At 38.0% G+C, this 17,336-nt stretch overlaps 1 protein-coding gene across 3 annotated transcripts in view; it reads right to left on the bottom strand.

Moving 5' to 3' along the window:
• Positions 1-17,336, bottom strand: part of SLC31A1 (solute carrier family 31 member 1) — a 30,903-nt gene that overhangs the window by 6,797 nt on the left and 6,770 nt on the right. The window lies entirely within an intron of this gene.

Raw genomic sequence — 17,336 nt, 5'->3', positions numbered from 1 at the left:
TCAGCTAATTTGAATTTGAAGGAAAGGTCTGCTACTGCCCTAGGCAAGTAGTGTACTCAGAATTTAGACACAATTTCAATCCTAGCAGGGCAGTAGAGCTCAGGAAACTGAAAACAAGGTATAAATTGATTATTCTATATTAAATTAAGTCTGGACAAGGCATTTCAACCTTGTATCTTTACTATCACATCACTGCTTTACTCCAAAAGTCCATCTGGTACATAAATGAAGGAGCAAAAACTCCGGTAGCTGGGGTGTGGGTGTGGGTGGGGGTAGGGAGTGGGAAGTTGAAGAGGGTGCTGAGGGGGAGCGTTAATGGATTCTCTTTCTGTGTCCCTCAACTCCAGTTTGTGGAAGAAAGAATGCATTAGAAATTCCAAGTAGGTATTCATGAGCCTGAGTGTGCCTCTCAGTCATTCAATCAATAAACATTTATAAAGCTCCTACTATGTGCTGGGAATTTAACAGTGAATAAGGCACACAAGGTATCTGATATAGAGACAAGTAAGTAAAAGGAATCAATTTCATGGTGTGATTAGTGCTGTAAAAGAAATAAACAGGGTAACATGACAGCATTACTTAGAGGTAGAGAAAAGGCATACTTTAGATAGGAAATTTATATAGATTCAGGGAGTTATGTATATCTAATTAAAAGCACAAATATTCAACTTTGATCTTAAATAACTTTCATGCGATACACTATATTTAGTTATATTATAGAGCTTGACAATCTGGTACTAGTAATGCCATTGCCATAAAGGGATTAGATTTGTGGTACAACTCGATATATAACAAAATCTTTGTCCGCAGAGTTTTTATATTAGAAGGTGAAGAACAACATACACAAAAGTAATCAACACAGCACACAGTTTCAACGAAGGGACAAATGGTATGGGGGTAGCCGTTTTCAGACAGAGTCATGGTAGGATGGAGAGATCACTGCTATCTGACTGATCATAAATTATGATTTTGAACCAAGCAAATGAAGTGAAATAAGAATGAAATGACTACTGCCGGCCAGGAAGACTAATAACATCCTCATATGAGACTGAGAAAGAAGTCACAAAATTTTTCTTCTAGTAAGAGTCTGGAAAATGTTTAGAGCATAAGAAAACCATGGAGGATAATTCCATTCCATATTATCAACATGAATCCTAGCCATTGATTTGGTGTATATTTGCGGAGTGCGTTCTGGGGTAAGAAACTGAGGGAGACACAGAGATGAACCATGCAGAGAGTCTTTCCTAAAGGAGCTTTAAGGCTAAAAAGGTAGAAGGGAAAACTGAACAGTCATAATTTTCATTTTGGGGAATAAGATGACAAGTAAATGAGAGTTCAGAAAGCAAGAACGTAACATTACAAACTACTTAAGATCAGTACCCTTGATTTCCTTGACCTTTTACATATTCTTCTCAGCCATATTTATTGAAGATCCATAAGTTCCTAATTGTTCATGTACCTCATTACCAATTAGAGCAAAACCTGTACCATGAAGATATGTAATCAAATCTCTTCAGACATACCAGTGACCCAGTAATCCATGTCCAAACCTCAAGAACTCCTTTCAAAATATGCACCTGTTTTGAAGTGTCATCATTGTAGGATACATTTCATATTCACATACACTAGAAAGTAGAGCAAGAACAGAATCTGTTTCATTATCAGTGGACAATGTATTCTTGTAATGGAATACTAAGCAAGGCTTGCTCAATAGTATATGAATTGGAAGGTACAATTCTGGTGGAAATTAACCTACAAACACATATTGTAAGCACAAACTCAAGCCAATCCTGACAAGTTCTTAAGCTCACTAAAAGTGTTGTTCTAGGAAAAATCCCATGGGAATATGCCAAACTCAAATGATACCAAAAAGGAAAAACGCAGGAATTTATTATTAAAGCATAATCAATAAAAGCAATTATATGCTTATTCTTTTCTCTAGCTACTTGGTTTTTCAGTGATGTGCCATATTTATTTGGATAACTCATCTTCTAAAGGAATCAAACATACCTAACCCATTCTCCTCAAGAGAAATTTTACTTACAGGAGTTAAACTGGCAGTTGTTTAGTATTAGTCTGTTTCCTTTGATAGCTCTAATCTAAGAAGTTCTAAACTCAGCTTCTTCCAGAATAAAAATGGTACTAAAGTAAGACTAACCCAAAGAATAGCAATACAGCAATACCATTTTTTGTCTCAATTTATAATCTGAAATGGTTTAATGATGAGCTGTGCTGTTTTGCCTTTGGTTTATTCAAGTTTCTCTAAACTCCACAGCCAACTTCAACGACTTGCTTTTCAAGAACTGTTTTCTCTAATTTAGCTCCACCCCACTGTCTCTTTCTAAGAACTGGGTTCAAGGTCCACGAAGCAGCTGTACTGTACTTTTATGAAATCAAGTTTTTTGATTTGTAAAGTAATTACAATGAATGGCGCTTGTGGAAGGGTTAGTAATGATGAGTGGAACCGGAGCAAAGTTTGTTTACTTACTGATTCACTGGATTTCTGGTTTTAGGGCAATCTAAGTGCATATGTTAATTCCTGGCTAACTCGCCTGTTCTTGTTTAAAACTTGCAAAATATTTAAAGAAGAATACTAACAAAAAAATCTGAATATAGAATTCAAGAGTAGAGCTGAAAACAAAAAAATCTTAGGGTTCCTAGCTTTCAATTTATGAAAAAATCTACCTATAACATTTTATTTACCAAGTTGAGTTTACAATGAGGTAGAAAGATTAGGAATACTATACTTCCATTTACATTTTTGTCCATTCAGGCAAATAGTTTTCTCTAACAGAATCCAAGAGGGACCCACATCGGAGATCACCTTTGTACTACATAATGGAGTGACGAGTTCAACTGTGTATCTGGAAAACATCTGTCAAAGAACTTGGAATGGATGACTTGGGAAAATTAGCCTCTCTGGAGCTGGTGTCTGGCCAGTAGACTTAAAGGGCTGCTGAGAGGCGGAAATGAGAGAACAGACATAAGCACCTAGCAAAGTGGCTGACACATGGTTAACTATTATCATTATGTGGAATATGAGGCAATAAAAGATCTTAGATAGGGAAAATCCAATGAATAAACTTTGTGGGAGAAGACATTACTCAAAATATTAGCTTTCTGTTAGCTTCTCTCCTGCCGAGACCACTGGCAAGCCTCTTTCTGCCTATCCTGTCTCCTGAGACCACAAGTGGTTATCGACACTCATGTGGATAGTTCGTAATAGCTTCTACCATAGAAAACTTCTTGGATCTTTAAGGAAATACAAGAGAGATGGTCTAGGAATTGACTATAGGAAAAAATCAAGCACGAGTTTCTACAAAATAGTTAAGTTTATTTCTTAGGAGGGCTTGTTACACTATTATTTATCTTATCTTCAGTTGGATACTTGAACAAGTTGCCTATATGCCACCTTGTTTCTATCGCCTTGAATGCTATTAGATATGGGAAATGAAATGGCACATTTGACATTGAATGTCATATAGCTTTGCATTTCTTTCTGCTTACCCCCATTTAATAAGCATGGTTCAGTATTTATACAAATGGGTTTCAACACTTCCTTGTATTCAAGGGTCTAATTCTCAGTCTACTTCTGAGAATCATCAAAAAAGAAGTTTCCTCTATTCCTGTCCACCCCTCCCCCCAACATAGACACATTGTAAAGCTTAACTAGAGGGCCAGATTCTTTGCAAAATCTAGCATCTCTAGCAAAATAAACATGAATTTATGGACAGGAGTTAGGAAATTAGTGAGGCTAAATTCTGATGCCTATTCTGAGTCTTAGCACTGACCAGGTTTGGTTTAAACTTCAAATTCCTTTTTATTTTCCTGGTATTGCATAATGATGGTAAGAAACAATAATCCATAGAGACTATGGAGATTAGATCTCACAAAAAGATTACACAGAAGTGGCCATACATCTGCCACAGGGTCCCTCTTCTCCAGCTCAGACAGATGTAATCTGGAGCTTCACACAATTCTCCTGGAGACCTCCTGCAGTCTTTCCTGACTTCCAAGATAACGAAGATAAGGAAGAAAGTTTTCATTCTTAAAACGATTAGGGTCATGTTCCTTTTTAGATTTTTAAAAACAGTAAACAAAGAAAAGTCTATCTAGTTGGGCTTCTGCTTTCTGCAGTCATTATTTATGATTGGTGACATAAGCTTTAAGCACAAATACGGGAAATTCAAGGTCAAAGAGTAAATTACTACCATAAACAGAGATTCATGCTAATGGACTACGTTCACATGATCACGCAACCAGTTTAACTGGACTAATCCTGGCTTTCAATGACCTGTGCGGGGTCAGTAGATATTCTGAGAAATGGCTCTGGCTGTTTCAAGTGCCCCTCCTTCTAGGTGCACTCTACAATTCTCTGGATAGCTTTATGAATTCCACACTTCTGTTGTCCTTTTGGGGAGGGAGGAGGTAAAGGAGAGGTAGGAATAAAGGGGAGACCTTGATATAGTGGAACAATAATTAGGGCTTAGGTGTCACCCCATAACTTGGCATTCCAGGCCAATATACCGGAGTTGTTTGGAAAAAAACCAAAATGTAGCAGTTCCTAGTAAATGGGGGCAGGAAATACAATCTGATGAATAAAGAGGGGAAAGATTCTTCCCCTTAAAGGCTATGTTGTTCCACTCATCCCTTAGGTCCTGGCTTCACATTTTGATACCAAGTTGAATGGTAAAAATGTGACTGGTAGAAACTGTACGAATGGAACCAGACCACCCTTTGGATATTTCAGCTGCCTTTCCTTGGCCTATGTCCTTGAGGCGCAGTGATGATAAGGATCGTTAATTTTACCAGTTCACTCACAGAGTGTTAGGCTTGAGTACCTCATAGGTTTACATGGGCTCTCACCCAGAACTGGCAAAAACAGTATTGCCGAAGTTCTGCCATGTCAACGTACTAAAATCAGTTAAGTAAAATGATGCAGTGGAAGTAGAGAAAAAATAGGTCCAGTCAATAAGGAATAAAATGTAAGAGATCTAAAAATTTCATACACAGAATTCCCCCCGTATTAAGTCTGGCAGGTAATGGGAGTTAGGGCACTTATTACAATTGTAGGTTTGTAAAGATAGTCAGAACTCAGGAGAATAATTGCCAAAAATCTACCATAAAAAAAAAAAAAAAAAGCTTAGATTTTATTTTTTTAAAAAATTTTCAATAAAACAAAGGCTACTGTTTTTCCTTCTAATTTTTTGCCTTTGCTGATAATAAAAATAACTCCACGGGATCATCTATGACAAATTCTCACTTGCTTTTTCTTCAATGGCAATGGTTGGGCTAAGATGAGAAAGAGATGAATAGAACGGGCAGGAAATTAATTTAGTGATTATTTGCATATTTCTGTATTATTTTCTCTTTCTTCACCATATACCAAAGTGAGCTCTACTATTTCAGACAATCTGCACAGGATTTCCTGAAAGTACTTTTCATGGAAAGAAACCAAACTATGCAGAGTCTGCATACCCAAGTAATAGCTGAGTTTCTGTGGCTGCATTACTCATACATCAGACTAATGTGCTGCATCAAAAGTAACCAACTGCCAGAGACATAAAGGGGAAAACTACTTCAAACAGTTACACTTAAAATTCAGAAAGCCTTCATTTATGAGTGGCCAGTGCTCTGGGCAAACAAGAAATGCTGCATGGACTGACAAGTTTTTAGAAGAATAAAAGAGCAGCTATGAATTAGTGGGAGTAGCTCTTTTACTCAAACCGTCTTGACTAAGAAATATCTATTTTAGTAAAAAGGACAACACAGGAGCTGCTGTGAGAATCATTCTAACTACGGAAAAGACAGAAAGCAAACCTGTGATTTGATTCTGATCAACACTGTTTCCAGATACTGGTTCAAGGTCACCCCCCTTCTATCATCAATTTCATCTTTCCACATCTCCACTCCACCTTCCTAAGCTGCTCAGGCTAAGCAAAGAAGATGAGGAACCTGTTGGGGCAAGACAGATCCTGGAGGAACTGATTACAAAGAGAATTATACAGCGATGGAGGGCTATCATTTTCAAGAGGAAACATACTAAAGACAAACTTAATTTTTTAAATGCTCACTGTCCAACTTCTAGATCACCTCTGCCTTCTGGGCAAACATGAATAGACCATGCTATTACCATATGAGTAATAAAATATAAAGGACAGAGAACTCGTTTAAACGTGAAAGAGATGCAGGTGATAAATACTATACTGGGCAAGCCATTTTATATGTTAGAGCTTTATTTTCCCTAACTGTAAAATACTGAATTATATGATTAATAAAGTCCTACCCAGAGCTAAAACTTAATTCTACATTTTTTTCAGTTTAGTTTCCAGGAGAACAGAATATTTCTCTACCCTCTTCCTTAGTACTGGATTGTAAATTCTTTGAGGACCCTGTCTTATTTATCTATGAATGGCCTGCATTTTCTAATACCCTGCACATAGTAATAGAGTAGAGTAAGTGTCTGCTGAAACAAATTACTTTTCCCTGCATTTCTCCTTTGGCAATTTAGACATAAAAACAAACAAATTAATTCCTTAATCTGTTATTGACACACGGGGCAAGTCTTAGTAAGTCTGAAATGCTATACAATATATTTGATAGATATGTTTAGAAATTACTCAATACTTCTATGGCAACAAGCAGAAAATGTAGCTGGTATAGAAGCAACATAGACAAACTGAATTTTTTAAGAGTTGGAAGGCATCACAAATTCATCTAGTTCTACATATTCATTTCACAGAAGCCTACAGTATGAAACCACAAAGTTCTTGGGAAAATCTAACCTTTACATTTTCTGTGCTAATTTGCCTTTATAAATACTTTTGTAAAATATGTTTTGTGACATATGTGAGGAGACTGTAAACAAAACTCACACTTGTTTCTAAAAGTAGAAGGAAGAGAACACACTAGCTGTGATTGACCTTTAAGCGGTCTGAGATGCCAGATCCAGATCCTTTATATAAAGTAAGTCTCTAGGGCACTAAACCTTGACAAGTGCCACATAAAAGGACAGTAGAGAAAACAGAGCAAACTGTAAGACAAGATTAACTTAAAAATATTGTTACTCTGTACATCTACCAAATGAATCATTGCATGGAACCTGAACAAATGACATGGGATGAAACAATGGCATTTCCTTGCTGTAAATCCTACTATTATCTTATTCTATCCTCATAGTATCTCTTCTTGATTCAGAGGAACCAAGGCACAGAGAGTTTAAGCAACCTGATCAATGTTAGACTAGAAAGCTGTGGAGGTACCTTGGCTAGAACCTAAGTATCCTCTTTCTCCTCTCTGGGTTTACTCTATATTAAACTTTCCTTACTATTAACCCAATGTCACAATTTTGTATCCATAAATGTTACAATGTTGCTCACTTTTCCTAATCCCAAGTAAATTCACCCAGCCTGCCTCTGGTTTTCACTATCAGCAGCTCTGTTAGAAACACGGGTTTTCCTATCAGTACCCCTGCCCTCTGTTCATCCTATATGATACATCAATGACAAATGAATCTACCGAAGGCATGGTTCTACGTATCTGCTCAAAAAATTCCACTGCCTACTGACCTCTCCACTGTCTGTTAACCTCCTTGTTCTGAGAGCACACAGATCTTTAAAATAAAGGCCCCCAACCCTACCTTTCGGACCACATGTACTTTGTTCCAGCCAAAGAAGCCCAACTGCCAAAGTTTCTACTGTTCCTAGGGCATATCCCACACTTTCCTGTCTGGTATTTTGGTTCACATTGTTTCTTCAGTCTGGAATGCCCAGCCTTATAATCTCTAATGCAACAAATCCTCATCGTCCAAAGTCTAGTTCTAACATCTCTGAACATTCATAGCACATTTTGCCTTTCCTAGTAACTCCCAAAATACCCTAAAGGTCTAGGTCTCACAAAATACCCTAAAATATTTTTATAATCTTTTCAATCTGTGCCTATTTCTGTCACCCATGCTGATAGGAGAGAAACTTGAAGAAACAGTTGAATGGAGCTATTTCTCCAAAATTCCTTCTCATCTTCATCAACTGCAGATATTTAATAAGCTCCTCTTGGATACTTCTTGACCCAGCTAAGGAAAAAAGTTTGGCTCCTACAATTGACCTGAACAGAGCCTTTTCTTCATCTACATGCAGACCACGTGACATGGAAACCGGAGGGCCCTGTCTCAAGTTGTGCGTCACAAAAACCTTACTAAGCCTCGGAAGGACTTTAGAAGTCATTGCATGGAGCTCCTCAGTAAAATACAAATTCTATAATAACTGTTCAAACACCCCTCAGGCGTTGTCAGGCTAGTGTGTTGTTCCCTTCCAGGAAAATAAGGAAAACACTCTTTCCAGCCAAGCCAAGTACAGGAATCTTGCTACTTGATGGTGATGATGTTGATAATAGAACCAGTACTCCAAGCTGAACCAGATGCCATCCTCATGTATTTCTCAAGCTGTAAATTGCACTTTGGGTTGTACTCCCAGAAACTAATTTCGGTCTGCAAAGAGAAACCTAATCAAATTCATATGTAACTTCTGATACTGATAACACTTATTTTATGCTCGCTATCTTGCATGTATGTCTGTACAGACTTTACTTTCCAACCTTATCTCAATCTAAGCCTCTTCACATTCAAATATTCCACTGAAACTAATTTTACTTTTCCTGAATAAATTTAGCATTTTGACACTTGTATGCCTCTTTGGCTTGTCATTCCTTCCCCGTCTCCTCTACCATTTTCTGTATATGTGCAAATCCTGCCATTATTTATTCAACATCTACATGCACTTAAATATGTCAGAATTAGGATAAAGTTAAAACATGGCCATTTGCTCTTTTGAATGTATAGTCTAGCTCATTCTTTAAGGTTTAGTTAAAATGCTACCTTTTGCATGAATTCTTGACAGAAGAAATCTATTTCCTTAGTAATCTTTTCTTACAGCAATTTTGACTTAACAATTCTTAAAATATGATAGAAAGTGCCATATAAACACAGCAAGTAACAAATTTCTACCTCCTTCATGCATCTGGAAGAACACTCAATATTTATTCATTCAAACAGTATTTAATTATTATAAAATCCGTGAAGATTTCAGTATCTACTTACAAGGAGCCAGGTACAAACAAACAGGATTCTTGCCTTTGTGGATCTTAATCTAGAGGAAACCCTCATTAAATATGTAAACAAATAAATATATGTAGGTCTATATAATTACAAACTGTGCTAGTGGTATGAAGGAAGTAAACAGGGTGCTGTGATAGAGGATAACAGTAAAAGCACTAACTTAGATGGAGGGGGCAGGTAGAGAAAGAGAAAGGCCCTCTCTGAGGAGGTAACATTTAGACAGGCTGATACATTATTGGAGTTGGGTAGAAGGGCAGGGAACAGCAACCCTGAGGCAAGAAAAGAATCAAGGCCATTTAAGGTCAGTATGAACAAAACACATTGAGAGGAAAAGAGGCCAATGAAGTTGAAGCCAGAGGCAGAAGGGATATCAATTAAGAAGGTTTTAAAGATCTACTTAAGGAAACTAAATCTTATTCCAAAGGCAACTGGAAGTTGTTTATGGGTAATAAGGGAAGTGATATGGTCAGCTTATATTTTAATACAGTACTTTAGCTGCTGTGTAGCGTAACTGGCCTTTGTTTTTCCCTAATATTTCCTGCTCAAGTTCTCTGTGAGCCATTGAAAGAAGGAAAAAAACATCCTTACGGAACCATGGGCTATAATCCTTTAACTTGCCAGAATCCAGAAACACATCTGTTAAAACTTTAGGATTAGGAGAAAGTTCTAACTTCTGGGTTACAAAATGGCTTGAAGGGCAAAACTAAAGAATATTCTACAAGAACTATCCTGGATTATAAGAGCTTCTAAAGTCACATGCCACCCTTTGTAGGTGAGTTACATGTAAGCTTACAGAATATTGTTAAGAGCATGAGTTTGGAGTCAGATGGCACAAAGTCCTAGCTTTGCTAATTTCTAGCCGAGTGTCCTGGTGACATTTCCTATACAATTCCATAGGTCTTTAGATTGGCAGTAGGTACTTTGTATGGAGGCTGCTAAAAGGGCTGTGCCCAGATTTCAACAGAACTTGGGTAAATGACTCAAATTTGGTAGTTGCTCAATAAATAAAAAAAATATGATGAAAGAATATGCTCCCTGTGGGACACGGAGAGCGGACTGAAAGACACACAAATGCTTAATAGATTTTTATTGTATTATACAATCTGTACTATTCATGGAAACCTTCAACAGTGGCATGAACAAATCCCACTTTTCATTCATACTTCCTCAAAACATTAGCAATAAATCCAGAATTTATGTGACCGCATTTTTTAATGTCCTGTTTTAGGTACATTAGACTGAATCCAAGATCTGGTCCATCCAACTCCATCCCTTTGTATTCTTTTGGGTAAAACACCTATGTCAGAATTTCTTAAATCTTAGCATTGTTGACATTTGAGGCTGTATAACTCTTTGCTGTACGAGCTAGCCTGTGCACTGTAAAATGTTTACCAGTATCCCAAGCCTTTAGCACCATCCCAGCTGTGAGCACCAAAAATGTCTCCAGACATTGCAAAACGTCCTGTGGGAGTCAAAATCACCCCCAACTAATTAAGAATCACTTTTGATCTGAGTTTCAGTGTCTCTCATCTGAAACTCAGGGAAACATGGAGATAATATGTGTCCTGTTCTCCTTCAGGGTTGTTAAATGATTCAAATCAAGTAATGAATGGGAAGAAATATTGAGGAAAAAAGGCTATGTGCAGTCTGATATACCTTTTGGTGGGTATTCAATAAATAACTTGTTGATTGATTCTATGCATGGGTCCAATAGTAACTTCATTTACTTTTGTGGCATGTTCTCAGGTTTTTCTGCTGAGCTACAACAATGTAATATGTTTCCAAACCTAAGAACGTCCTTGAAGGACAGGTGTGGATTACACAAGAATGGCTCTTCATTTTATAGATGGAGAATCAAAGTACAGAAGGGTAAACGACTAGCTCAGGTAGCGTGGCGCTCGGTCTAGCAGCACTGCGCTTAGAACCCGAGTTCTGACTCGAAGTCCTGTGCTCTTCCGATTACTTGTATCACGGTACTTTTCATCCAACCATCCTTGCGTCCCTGTCTCTTAACACAAAGTTAGTTATTTTGCTTTCTGGGGACAACCCCAAAATACTGAGATAAGGAAACAGAGTTGTAGATTTGAGAGAAGTGTAGAAAGAAATGTAGACCTATTTCACCTGGGAGGCACAAGCGGATATTCCCTACATTTGGGGTAAACCAATGGCAAGTTATCCAAGTGCCCTGTCAAGTCTATGTATGAAGTCCTTGCCTATTAAGTTGTCCAGGAGGAGCAAAATCTACTTGGTACCTACCTCCAGAGTAGTTGTGTCTTGCAATGCTTTGTACCACGTTAAGGCATACAATTTGTGCTAAAACTGTTACCTGCAATATTTGGGGCTGTTTCACCTCTAGATGGCTCTGAGTAAGGTGAGAATGGATTTCCATATAGCCTGAGCTCCAGGCCATGTTTCAGCATTTTGTTAAAATTCACAAAAGCCCCAAATACATTTCTGCTACATATTCTCAGTGTTAGAAAGAGAACTTTTTAAGAATAACATAAAAATGTCACCGTTTATTCTATTCGTTTAAAATGCTACATCACCTGGGATTATTATGCCTCTGTGTGAACTTCCAAATTCTGAATGTTGTCACAGAGGGTCATCATTTCCAATCACTGATTCAACAGTCTTTTGGATAATTCTCAGGCAACATGTGGGTTTGGAGTCTATCTTAACCTTTATCATTATTACAGTTTGAAAGAACATAAGACTAGAAATCAGGAAATTTTGGTTCTAGCCTGGTTTTTCCAATACATTAGGTAATTGAATCTTTATGGTCAGTTTCCTTAGTGAAGAGCTAGAATAATTCATCTTTGAGGTCTATTTCAATTAGAAAAGTTTAGGTGTGTATAATATGATTTCAATAAGAAACAAAATCCATATATTTGTCTTTTATAAACACATTTTAATATTAATTGATATGCTTTCAACATTCTAACATTTCAGTGGCTTTAACACTTATCAAGTACATTTCAGAGCATTCTGTTCATATCACTTTCTAACAATTTTCAAATTACCAACTTTAAAACAGTTATCTCTACTGAGAGATACCTTGCCAACACAGAAACAGCCAGAGCAAGCGCCCTCCTGGTTCCTGGAGTCAGACTGGCATACGGCTATGCCATCTTTGGAATTCAGAACAAGTTGCTAAAACTTTTGGGGGATAATATATACCCACAAAACTAGAATAACAAAATCTCACAGTCTTTTGAATATGAAATATAAAAATACATGTGAAAGCGACTGGCACATTAATAACAGATTATAAACAATACGTGTTAATTACTTTGCTCCCAGCTCAAGGGTTTCTCAAAGTGTGGCCCAAGGACCACCTGAATCAGAATCATCTGAGATGTTTGGCTAAAAGTGAAAATTATGGACCCCACTCCAGACTACTGAATCTCCTCTCAGAGAATGGGGTCTCAGAATCTAGACATTTATCAAATTATGTAGGCAATTCTTATGCACTCTAAAATTTGAGACCCCCAGTTCTGAATGAAAACAACGTACAACATAGATATGTAGTACAAAGAATTTAAGAACTGGATGTTTAATAAGGAGAGCTTAAAAAAAAAAGAAAGAAAAAGTCAAGATTCACCCAGGATCTAAAATAAAATATTTTGATATTCCAAAAGGGCACAGAGCCAGCATAGTCTCACTTAAAGTTTACACATACCACCACGTATTAATCAAAGAACCTTCTGGACAAACACTGAATTACCAACGGCTCATCTTTGGTATTGAGAGAGGTTTTTTTCACTTAGTGTGTGAATAAAATCTCTGAGTTCCGGATGAAGGGGAAATTACGTGTCTTCTTAGTTTTATTTTTCTAGATTAGTTACAAAATACAGGAATTGAATTACCAGAAAGACAAACCTTAAAACACACTGTTTTGTATGAAGAAATTGCTGGATGTTAGTTCCCAACGTGATTAATGAAATTAAGATTTGCTCTCAGTTTAGCACTCTAGGGACTGTCCCTAACTATCAACTCCTACCTTTCTGAGATTGGGAGTTCAGTTTGAGATACTGAGTAAGTCACCAAAACAAACAAAAAAACACACCAGGAAGCTGTGGGCAGAAAAGATATTTCCCCATTCTTTTTTATGGCGACTCTCCAAGTACACAGGGAGCTATGCTCATTCTCTAACTGGTAAAACTGTCCCTACTGGTTGTGGGCCCTTGGGCAAATTATTTAATATCTCTGTGCCTCAGCTCTAAAATCAGGATAATAAAAGTAGCCAACCTCTTAGGATTGTTTTAAGGATTATTAGGAGTTCACTTAGGCGAGCGTAGTGGTTAAGAGGGCAAGTTAGTTTTCTCTAAAATCGGGACGACAACGGCACCTACTTCATGACAGCATGCATCTAAACACTTAGCACAGGGTTACAACATTCATTAATTGTTCCTTTTAATCTACTGTTCTTTCTAAACTTGGCACAGGTACAATTCCCCAAGCCCTTTGATTTCTCCTTCACCCATTACTCCATAACTAAGCTTTCTTTTTAACTTCTGCTGTTCTCAATTTGTGACTTTTCAGGGTGTGCTAGTGAATCCTGTCCACTTCCCTTCACAGGCAGGTATGTCCTTCACCTATGTTATATCAGGTGGTCAGCAATTGGCTTCAATTTGATTCTGATCTGCATCTATTTTCTTTGAAATGTCTCAAACTTTCAGGCTTTTCTCTCCCTCTTTCCTACTTGTGAAAGACACTTTTTGTGGGGGCAGGGTGTTTCCCCACCACCAAGCAATTCTCCGACACCAGCTGGGTGTCCTACAGTTCAATGCAATTCTGACACTATCTACCCGGAGACAGCATCAGATTCCACCAGATTGCACGGGTTGAGGACTCAGTCCCACAGGGCTGCTCTCCACTTTGGATGCCACTCATAAACCCAGGTTGTTACCCTTGCTTCTGAAACACTGACTATAGGTCAGAGGTCTCCATGACCCCCTCTCGTTGGGTTCTATTCATTTGCTAGAGCAGCTCACAGGACCCTGGAAACCCATTTACTCACTTGATGACCGACCTATTACAAAGGATACATTAAAGCATACACATCAACAGTCAGATAAAAAGATACATAGGGCAAGGTCCCAAACAAAGGGGCTTCTGTCTTCCTGAAGCTTGTGGCCCAGCACAGTGGCACGTGGAAGCATTCTGGTTCTTCAATCGGGAAGCTCCCTCATCCCATCCTTTAGCCTTTTTAGGGAGGCTTCATTACATAGGCCTGATTGATTAAATCACTGGTGACTGAACTCAATTTCCAGCCTCGCCCCACCCCCCTCAGAGGTTAGGGTGGGGCTGGACATTTCAACCCTCTAGTCACTTGGGAGGCTTCACTGGCAACCAGCCCCCATCCTTAGCAGGAGACCCTGGGGGCTTTCCAAGTCATTGCTCTCTTCACTAAGGAAATCCCAAGAGTTTTAGGAGCTGTGCCAGAAATGGGATAAAGACCAAATATATATTTTTATTATAAATCATAATATCACTCTTTTTTTATATTTATAGTCATTTCCTTAGGATTTTGTTAAAGAGATGTACTCAAAATGCCATCTTGAAATGGAAATATGACATATTATATTGTTTTTGCCCATTTTATCTTTCCTACATTTTAGTTTCTTAACAGTAGATAAGGGGTTGTAGTAATTCTACCCCCTTAATTCTAAGCCGTAACATGGCACTGTGCACCTTGTGGTATTTCTGAAACAATAGTAAAGGAAACTCTTTTCATGGTCATTTTCTAGAAAGTGCATGGGCCTTTTACAAGTTGTCTAAATAACAGGTAGAAAGAAGCTTAGTGAAGCATCTAGTTTGAGCCACTCAGCAGTAATTTTCCCTGGGAATCTGGCATTGAAGAATGCCTGCATCTGGAAACGTGGGACTTAACTAGGTGAGCGACATGTTAAACCCTATAATCCTGTCTTCTATAACTGTAGGAGTTATAGCCCACAAGTGGGCCTGCTTTTCTCCTATCCCAGAGTTTATTAGCGCTATTCCACAGAGAGTCTATGCATGCTTAAAGCATGGTACATAGACAAGTTTCTTTATTCTAAAATCAAAGAAGCCAACACTAATCAAATTGTCTCTTCTGAATGTACAACATTCGGTTATAAGCTGGAGTTTCTATTAATCTAATATTCACTATGATCTTTATGACTTCATACATAAAATGAGATTTGTGGGAACTAAAAGGGACATGTTTGTTTTTAATTGCATCTTCCTAGGTTATTCCTACTGAGGATGTCTAACTCCATAGCTACCACTATTGTGTAGCTAAATAAATAAAGTTCCAAATTTTTAACTGCAGCACAAAGAGTGGCAATGGGAGCCAGAAAGATATGTGTGTGAATATTTACTTAAACATACACAGACACATACTCCTTTTCAAGATAATTTACTTGGCCTTTTGCCCCTTCCTGAATCACATTAGGTGGGCATAGGGGTGGGTTGGAAGGTGTGCCATGCTGTACAGGGAAAAGGAAGGATATGCCTGTCACCTGAGAGAGCAGCCAAGTAGAGGCTAGAGCACTCGGACATCTACCCAAACTCAATTCAACAAGTATTTATTAAGTGCCCTGTATTCCAGGGGCTGCAGGGAATTTGCTGATGAAAAGGTGGAGGCTCTGGCTGAAACCTGCTATTTACAGAGCAAATTACACAAATGGCTTAATGCACTTAGAGAGAGAATGATGGAGGTGAGAAAGGGAGGGAAGGAAGCTTAGGAGGTATGGTCAAAAAAGTATGAGGGGCTGATATTAATTCTCATCTGCTTATGGTCCCCAGCTCCTCAAAAAGACAAGTGATTGTTATGGTATCACCCATTTCACAAAATTATCATGCATACCAGTCATCAAAACCCCGGGGAAGCCAGTAAACACCACACATAAACAGATATGAGTGAGGCTCTCTTTATCATTCCATTTTCATTTCCTACATGGACTGTAACGACCAGCTCATCTTCCAAATCCTTTATATGGTAAGTACTGGTAAAAGTCGTTGGGAGACAGTCCTTTTTTGTCCTAAGTTTATAACATTCACCTTACAAATTAGGTTCTGAGTAATATCACACTGAACAACACTAGACAAATCTATAGGATCATGATGGAGGTGACTTTTGTCAAGTTTGTGATTCAACATCATTTGGGTGAGGTTGCCTATACTTGGCATTTATTTAAGATGTAGTCTCTGAATAACGAGATGAAAATTAAGATGTTTTCAAGAAAATAATACCTTCTCATCTTCTTCACTGTTCATTTACAATTAAAATCTCATAGAATATGAGAACTAGAAGTCTTTAATTATCAGTCCGACACACAAACCCTCTGAGCCAGCAATTCCACTGCTAAATATCTATCCTATAGACATACTGACACATATCTGAAACGTTATGTGAACAGTTATTTGTTGTAAAATATTGAAAAGACAACTTAAATGTGCATTGATAGAGCACTGATGAAATAAATTATATGTCCATAAAATAGAATACTTTGCTGCCATAAACAAGACAGAAGAAGCTCTTTCTATAACTGACATGATCTCCAAGGTATATTATGAGGTGGAAAAGCAGGTGCACTCTATGCTACCATTTGTAAAAAAATTTTAAAGGGAAAAAAGTATACACATGTTGTTTATTAACACCTGTACTACCTCTGGGGATGGGGACGGACACAGGAAAGTGGTAACACTATGATCCCCAGGAGGGGAACTGGTCAGAGGTGGTTTAGGAGCAGAAGGAACATTTTTCACTAATATCCTGTGCACCTTGTGACTTCTGAACTACGTAAATGTATTTCCTATTTTAAAAAATTAAACTTTTAACACCAACTACTTTACAGAGATGGGGAAACTGAGGCCCATGTTATTGAATAATGATACTAATACACTCTTTAGTCAACTGAACCCATAACATTTGCTTCTCATGTAAGGCTTCTGTAACACTAGGCTAATAACCACTTTGCCCAGCCCTCCCATTTGTCCAGGTGGTTTGTGGGGAAGCAGCGAAGCAGGAGGGGTTTCTGAGCTTTACAAATCCTGGTTTAGTGGCAAATAACACAGCAGCTCCTGTTTCTCTTGTCACTCTCACCTTTCTGTGCAAAGAAGATCAAGTGTACGACTACATTTTTCACAAAGGCTTTAGAAAAGCTTTTACCTGCCTGGTCTGAATAGGACAACTGAAATTTGATATGTCAAACAAACAAAACGAAAAGGGACTTTTCGT

Source organism: Rhinolophus sinicus, linkage group LG04 (assembly GCF_036562045.2).
Source record: "Rhinolophus sinicus isolate RSC01 linkage group LG04, ASM3656204v1, whole genome shotgun sequence".
NCBI lineage: Eukaryota > Metazoa > Chordata > Mammalia > Chiroptera > Rhinolophidae > Rhinolophus > Rhinolophus sinicus.
This window is presented reverse-complemented; position numbering and strand designations above follow the sequence as displayed.